The sequence below is a fragment of the Narcine bancroftii genome, chromosome 4 (assembly GCF_036971445.1).
Source record: "Narcine bancroftii isolate sNarBan1 chromosome 4, sNarBan1.hap1, whole genome shotgun sequence".
Lineage (NCBI taxonomy): Eukaryota > Metazoa > Chordata > Chondrichthyes > Torpediniformes > Narcinidae > Narcine > Narcine bancroftii.
Genome location: NC_091472.1, coordinates 263726306 through 263735138, shown reverse-complemented (window position 1 = coordinate 263735138; position 8833 = coordinate 263726306).

The following is an 8833-nucleotide window of genomic DNA, read 5'->3' as shown; positions in this document are numbered from 1 at the left end:
GTACATAGAACATAGAAATCTTTAACACAGTACAGGCCTTTCAGCCCACAGTGTTGTGCTGACCTAATAACCTGAAAAAAAGGTACTAAACCCTCCCTACCCCATAACCCTTTATTTTTATTCTATCCATGTGCCTATCTTTTCTTTGGCTTGGCTTCGCGGACGAAGATTTATGGAGGGGGTAAAAAGTCCACGTCAGCTGCAGGCTCGTTTGTGGCTGACCAGTCCGATGCGGGACAGGCAGACACGATTGCAGCGGTTGCAAGGGAAAATTGGTTGGTTGGGGTTGGGTGTTGGGTTTTTCCTCCTTTGCCTTTTGTCAGTGAGGTGGGCTCTGCGGTCTTCTTCAAAGGAGGCTGCTGCCCGCCAAACTGTGAGGCGCCAAGATGCACGGTTTGAGGCGTTATCAGCCCACTGGCGGTGGTCAATGTGGCAGGCACCAAGAGATTTCTTTAGGCAGTCCTTGTACCTTTTCTTTGGTGCACCTCTGTCACGGTGGCCAGTGGAGAGCTCGCCATATAATACGATCTTGGGAAGGCGATGGTCCTCCATTCTGGAGACGTGACTCATCCAGCGCAGCTGGATCTTCAGCAGCGTGGACTCGATGCTGTCGACCTCTGCCATCTCGAGTACCTCGACGTTAGGGGTGTGAGCGCTCCAATGGATGTTGAGGATGGAGCGGAGACAACGCTGGTGGAAGCGTTCTAGGAGCCGTAGGTGGTGCCGGTAGAGGACCCATGATTCGGAGCCGAACAGGAGTGTGGGTATGACAACGGCTCTGTATACGCTTATCTTTGTGAGGTTTTTCAGTTGGTTGTTTTTCCAGACTCTTTTGTGTAGTCTTCCAAAGGCGCTATTTGCCTTGGCGAGTCTGTTGTCTATCTCATTGTCGATCCTTGCATCTGATGAAATGGTGCAGCCGAGATAGGTAAACTGGTTGACCGTTTTGAGTTTTGTGTGCCCGATGGAGATGTGGGGGGGCTGGTAGTCATGGTGGGGAGCTGGCTGATGGAGGACCTCAGTTTTCTTCAGGCTGACTTCCAGGCCAAACATTTTGGCAGTTTCCGCAAAGCAGGACGTCAAGCGCTGAAGAGCTGGCTCTGAATGGGCAACTAAAGCGGCATCATCTGCAAAGAGTAGTTCACGGACAAGTTTCTCTTGTGTCTTGGTGTGAGCTTGCAGGCGCCTCAGATTGCCTATCTAGAAGTGTCTTAAATACCCCTAATGTTTCAGCCTCCACCACCATCCCTGACAAGGCATTCCAGGCACTCACAACTCCTTGTGGAAAAGACTTAAATTTCCCTTCCTTCACTTTGTCTTCATGTCCTCTGTTTTTATTCTATTCTTGCCCTGGGAAACAGGCATTGGCTGTCTACCCTATCTGTGCCTCTCATAATCTTGTAGATCTCTATTAAGTCTCCTCTCATCCTTCTATGCACCAAAGAAAAAAGTCCCAGCTCTGCTAACCTTTCCTCCTAAGAATTATTTTCTAATCCAGGTAACATCCTGGTAAATCTTCTTTGCACCCTCTTCATAGCTCCTACATTTCTTCCTGTAATGAAGTGAATAGAACCAAATGAAATACTCTTAAGTTTGGTCTCACCAGAGATTTGTAGAGTTGTATCATGACCTTGAACTCAATCCCCCTGTTAATGAAGCCCAGCATCGCATAGGCCTTCTTAACTATTCTATCAACCTGTGTGGCGACCTTGAGGGATATGTGGATTTGGACCCCAATGTCCCTCTGTTCATCCATACTCTTAAGTAACTGACCATTAACCCTGTACTCAGCCTTCTTGCTTGTCCTTCCAAAATGCATCACCTCACACTTATCTGGATTGAACTCCATCTGCCACCTCTTTGCCCAACTCTGCATCCTGTTTATATCCTCTTGTAACCTTTGACAACCTTCAGCTCCATTCACAAATCCTCCAATCTTTGTAACATCTACAAACGTACTGACCCATTCTTCTACCTCTTCAACCAGGTCATTTATAAAAATCACAAAGAGCAGGGGTCCCAAGACAGATCTTTGCAGTACTCCACTAGTCACTGACCTCCAGGCAGAATACTTTCCTTCCACTACTTCTTTCTACTTTCTACCTGTAGCCAATGTTTTTATCCACACAGCTCAGGTTCCATGGATCCTGAGCCTCATGACTTTCTGAACAAGTCTCTCATGGCAATCTTGTCAAATGCCTTACTAAATTCCATGTAGACCACATCTACCACCTTGCACTCATCAATTTCTTTTGTTTCCTTCTCAAAAATCTCTATTAGGTTTGTGAGGCACGACCTTCCCTTCACAAAGCCAAGCTGACTATCCTTGAGTAGGCTGTACTTATCCAAATGCTCATAGATCCTATCCTTAGGAATCCTCTCCAATAGTTTGCACACCACTGATTTAAGACTCACCAGTCTATAATTTCCAGGATTCTCCCTCTGTTTAACAAGGGGACTGCATTTGCCATTCTCCAATTCTCTGGCACTTCCCTTGTGGCCAAAGAGGACTCAAAGATCACAGCTACTGCCCCAGCTTTCTCCTCCCTCACTTCCCACAGCAACTTGGGGTATATTGCATCTGGCACCGGGGGCTTATCCCACTCGAGGAAACAAATTATCCATACCCGCCTTACCTGTGCCCCTCATGAATTTATGGACCTCAGTAAGATCCCCTCTCAATCTCCTGACCTGAGAACAGGCATGCTTTTTCAGTCTCTCATGATAATTCATCTTCCCTTATCCTGAAAACAGCTTGGTAAATTTCTTCTGTACCCTTTCCAACTTTATAATATCCTTCCTAGAGCTAAGCAACCAAAACTCTACACAATATTCCAAGTGCTTTTCGATTTTATATGGCTGTATGAATGTTAGAGATAACTTTCAATATGCTTGTAAAACAACCATTCTCATTATACTAGGTGCACTGTGACAAATAAACTGAAACAATTGGATCAGAGTTGAGCAATATACAAAAGTGCTGAAGGAACATAGCAGGTCACTCAACATCTATAGAAAGCAAGGGATCACCAATATTTCAGGCCTGAGCCCTTCATCTTTGGGTTGGAGTTGGATTGTTATGAATTATAACATGATGGCTGGTGAACTGATTCTGTGCCACCATCTCTGTGACAGTCAAGATTGACCATTTGGAAATTTCAGAATGATGATTAGTCACAAGGACATCCCTCCATAGTAAGTTCTACTGCTCCTCAGAAAACATGGTCCAGCTTGAATTGTTTGGGAAATGAGAGAGCCAGGATGGGAGTGGACATACTGACTGTTTTCAGCTCCTGGCACAAACCCTTGATCTGAAGAGTCCTGTCTGTACTACCCCGTCTCTGCGCATTGCTCTGATGCATAATTAGTTGCTACTTGGGGGTCACAACATGCAGGACGGGGGTCCCATGGATAATCTGACTCATGTTTCCAGGAAAATCACATGAGGGAAGGAGCTAAGAGAGAGAGAGAGAGAGAGAGAGAAAGAAGCAGTGAAAGAGAGATGAGAGAGGGGGAGAGGGAAGAGGGAGAATGGGAGGGTGAGAGAAAGCAGGAGAATGGGACAGAAAGAGGGAGAGAGAGGGAGAGGGTGAAAGGGAAGTGAAAGTGAGAGGGAAGAGGGAAAGGGGGAGATGGAGAGAGAAGGAGATGGGTGGTGAGATAATGTAGGGAAAAAGAGGAAGTGGTGTATGTATGACAATAAACATTATATTTACCAACATTTTCTGACCAACTTCCATCTTCAAGTTCAAATTTATTATTTGATTGCACAAGTACAACACAACAAAATAGTGTTCTCTAGTCCTTGGTGCAAAACATGCAGACACACAATCAAACAACACATATAAAGACAAAAAATAAATAAATAAATAGATGTTGCTTTGTAAATAGACAACAATTCTGTTAGATCATGTCAATGGGGGGGGGGGGGGGGGGGGAGGGAGATCCCAATCATCTTCTCTGCCACCCTTATGGTTCTGATGATTGACTTCCAATGCATTTCTCTATACCAATCATACCACACTATGATGCAACCAGCTAGGATCTCTCATAGAACTCCTGAAGAAGGCTGACATGATGGTGTCCAATAGCCTTGTCTGCTCATCCGAAAGTGTAGTCACTGTTGCACCTTTCTGACAAGTGAGGAGATGTTGTGTGTCCATGATAGGTTACTCGTTAAGTGAACTTCAAGGGATTTGATGCTCTCTACTCTCTCCACTATGGAGTTATTGATGTGTAGTGAAGAGTGGTCATTCCTGGTTCTCCTGAAGATGCAAGACTCACTGGTCTATAATTCCTAGGATTCTCCCTATTATTTTTTTTAAACAATGGGACTTCATTTGCCATGCTCCAATCCTCCAGTATCTCCCCTGTGCCCGGAAGTGCAAAAAGCTCATCGCCAATGCCCCAGCAATTTCTTGCCTTGCTTCTTGTGGTAGCCTGAGTATGTCACATACATTCCTGGGAACTTATCAATCCAAATTGTTTGGCAGAAAAAATTTTTTATTCACTGGAATGTGCTACCTAAACAGCAGTTGGAAGCAGAATTAGTGACAGTGTCAAATAGGAATGTAGTGCACCAGTGCAGCCTGCAGCCCTCTGAAGAGAAGAGTATCTGAAGATGAAGAAGCCAAGCACCGGACAAAGTTTGTAGTCTATCAGGGACTCCTGTAAATTTCCTAGGTATGGACTATCTATAGCAGACATCTCAACACACCATAGAGATACCACTCTGCACTGTGTTATGAGCCCAGAAGACCCCAAAACCCAACAATAATAAAAATTCACCAAGACAAATGGTCACTTAAACAAAGGTTACTTTTAATTATATTTAAACATGAAAACAGGATCAAACTTTAACTTATTATTATTAACTTAACCTAACTTAACCCCCTTCGAATTCTAAGTGCACGTGTATGTAATGTGTGTAAGTTCAGAAAAGTTCTTTGATTCACAGTCCAATCTCACTTCTCATTCCTCCAAGTTCACTGGTATTAGACAATTCTGAAACTGTGCACAGAATTGAACATTTATGAATTTTACCAGGCTTTGGTGCTTGAAAGGTAAATGGTTACCGCTCAGAAAGGTCTGGTCAGTTGCTCATTCGACACAAACTGATTCCTTAAAATCAGCCACGTCAGTGTCTTGCCGAAGAAACTTGCCCCCTCAGGGTTTTCCAGATGATAACTTCTTTCTTTCAAGTCACCGCAGAGTTCCTTTCTGTTTCCCTTATTTCAAGGGAAATATTATGCAGCCAGACATCCCCTCTTGTATGGACCACAAGGGCTTTGACCAGGCTGAACTAAAAACTCACAACCTGTCTTCAAAGTTGGGTTTTTCCACAAACTTGCCAGCTTGTCCTGTTCCAGTCCCAGCTGTTGCTGCTGAACTGTAGAACTGAATTCTTTCTCTCTCTCTCTCTCTCTCTCAGAGAAAACCACATGACCCTCTTAGAACAGCAAACTGCATTCAGACTGTGTCACTAGACCCAATCCTCTGAGTTCGTTCATCTGTTGCTTTCCAAAACAATAATCCATTACTCCACAGCATGTTCAATTAACATCTACTTGTGATTATATGTTATCTTTTCCAATGGAATACAAGATCTCATTTCCAAACGCCATCACTAAATACTCAAATTTGTCTAATTTTTCCAATTGCCCTTATAGGCATTTTTCAAAGTTTTTGCAAAGGCACCCGGAGCCTGGACTGTCTGGCTTGAGCAGAGCTCTGACATTTTAAATGAGATCTGTTTTGAAGTGTGTGATCTAACTAAAAAACCTGCCACAGATTTACCTCCTTTAAAATATACCTCTATACAATATTAAATATAACATAATCTGTCACAATTGTCTCCGCAAAAAGTTCCAAATCTATTGGCATCCATTGTCAGTGTCCTCACTTACAGCAACAATCCAAGCATTAAGGCACCAATTACACTCCTGGGCATACTTGTTGTCAGTTCCCAGAAAAGGTACTTTGACATAGTGAATATGAAGCATGAGCTTGCAAACCATCAACCATCAGCAACCTAGCTATATAAATCCCATTTATTAGCACATGCTTCATAAACTTCAATGCATTTGTGATTCAAATGCTCACTGCGATACTTCTTATATGTTTTGAAAGTTTACTTGCATCATTCACTTCATGTAGTGTGTTCTATATTTCATCCTCCATCAGGGTGAAAAACATTTCCTCAAATACTCTGTAAACTTTTTACTCCTTAACCAACATATTCCCTCAAGTTTTAGATACTTGTACAATGGTTTCTCACTATCAATCCAGTCTATGCCCCTCATAATTTTGCGCACATCTATTGAGTCACCTGCTTCCAGCTCCCGCTGCTCGAAAGAGTTCTTTCCCATCAAGAGGTTATCAAAATCACAGAGGAGGTGCTTCAAGGAAAATTTATTTGAAAACAGGTCACATCCTCACTGACTCTTGGGAATGGCTGTCCTACAACTGAATTAAATGGAGAGAATATTGAGTAGTGCAGAGAACATTGAGTCTCCTTATAAGGGGAAAACAGAAGTCTAGTGAAAATGTTGGAAGGAGCGCACCGCCACAGACCACCCTTCCACCCTGCCAATCACCCCCTTACGGCTGTGACTGTGGATTGCATGATAGCTTCATCAGCCACTTTGGAACTCACAGAACTGCAGTATAGGCAAGTCATCCTCAGCTCTGAGGGAGCATCCAAGAACAAAAACTTTCAAGAAATTTGATATATAAATGAAAATTAGGAACTTGCAGAACATGGCAAAGGGTTCAAAAATGGCTGCTTTAAAAGACTAATGATTTTTTTAAAGGTACTTCTATCGATACATTTATTAAACTTGCTTTAGCAATATGGTGAAATTAAATTCTGGATCATTGGAAGGGAGGTACGGATGGCGCTGGGCCAAAGATGAAGACCAGGGTTTGAATCCTGCACTGTCTGTAAGAAGTTTGTGCATTCTCCCCATGTCTGCATGGGTTTTCCCTGGGGATTCCGATTTCCTCTCACCATTCGAAACGTACCAGGGGTTGTAGGTTAATTGGGTGTAATTGTGCGTGGCATGGGCTCATGGGCCAAAACGCCTGTTACCATGCTGAATGTCTATTTTTTTTTGTAAATTTGCAAAGATTTCACTGCAATTGATTTACTGACTTTTTGTTTGTTTTTCTGATAAAAGTCAATAAAAATAATTTAAAAAAGAAAGAATAAAATCTGGAATGTGCACTTTAATTACATGTGAATTGTTTGATGACAAATTTAAAACTATGGAGCAGAGGGGAAAATAAAGTGAGAAAATGTCTGTCCCAAATATTATGGCGGGCACAGTACAAGTTAATTCTAGCCATGACAAATTTATCAAAGCACTTCATTACAGCAGATATTAATTAACATTTAAAATTTTTAAACATTTAAAAGGAGATGGTATGGATTTTGACATATCTGTGTGATGCTTTGTTTTTTTTTAATAATTTGGGAACAAAGATTATTCAGCATTGATTTATTCTGAATGATGCTCAAGAAAAGGTTCTATGGGCTCGATCATTAGTGTAATCCTGATTAGCTTTAGTGATCGAAAACTAAAACAGACATGAATTATATCCTTTGGATGATCATTTGATCTCAAGTAAGTTGTAAGCCACAACTTCTGAGGAAGAAATTAAAAGTTGATTGCAACCATATGGCCTTTAAAATATTATTTTTATTTTAGCGTGGGCTGTGCTTGTACAAATCTGGAGACCGCAGTCACAAACACATTGTATAAGAGACGTGTTGAGCATTTACAGAATTCGTGAAACTGTCCTGTGGGCCATGACTTAATCCCAAAAATTGAAACCAAACATGACTTTTGGGATGCTTTAGTTTGTGTGTGGAATTTCCCTCAACTCCCACTCAAATGCTATTAAACCCAAGCTACCCATGCAAGACTGGGATCTGCCGGAGGCACATTTTGCATCTTCATTCAGGTCTCAGGATGAGTTCTTGAATATGCAGGACCTCCCTCAAACATCACCGTCTTCACCACTGGTGTTGTAGCCCTCAGAAATGCATGAATGCATGGCAACAACAAAAACATCACCAACTTAATTAAGAGCTATGTGGACCAGTTTGTGCCCATGCACACATACCAAGAGTTACCCAATCAAAAGCTTTAGATAAACTAGAAGATTTGCAACCTGCTGAGGGCAAGATCAAGGACATTTTCAAGTCAGTGATCCAGATCTCTACAAGAAGTCCAGGTATAATCTGTGGAAAGCTATCTCAGCAACAAAGAAGCAATTCCAGAGGAAGCTAGAGATAGACAGATACACACTGTGGCAGGGATTGCAGGCCATTATATTTTACAAAGTGAAGGTGAACACCATCAATGTTTGTGATGCTTCATTACCTAATGAGCTGAACACCTTCTATGTCCACTTTGAGAAGAAGAATTCAACATTGCCAATGAGAATCCCTGCAAAGGCTGAGGATCCTGTGATATCTGTCTTTGAGGCCAACATCAGAACATCATTCAAGAGGGTGATCAGCTAGGCAAGATGCTGAAAATCCATGCCAACCAAATAGCCAGAGTGATCATGGACATTTTCAATCTCTCACTGCTACTGTTTGAGATTCCCATCTGCTTCAAAAGGCCATCAATCATCCTGGTACCCAAGCCAAGAAAAGCAGAATGAACTTCCTCAATGACTATCACCCAGTAGCACTTATATCTACTGTAATGAAGTGCTCTGATAGATTTGTCATGGCTAGAATTAACATGTACAGTGCCCTCCATAATATTTGGGACGGACATTTTTGTGCTTTATTTTCCCCTCTGTTCCACAATTTTAAATT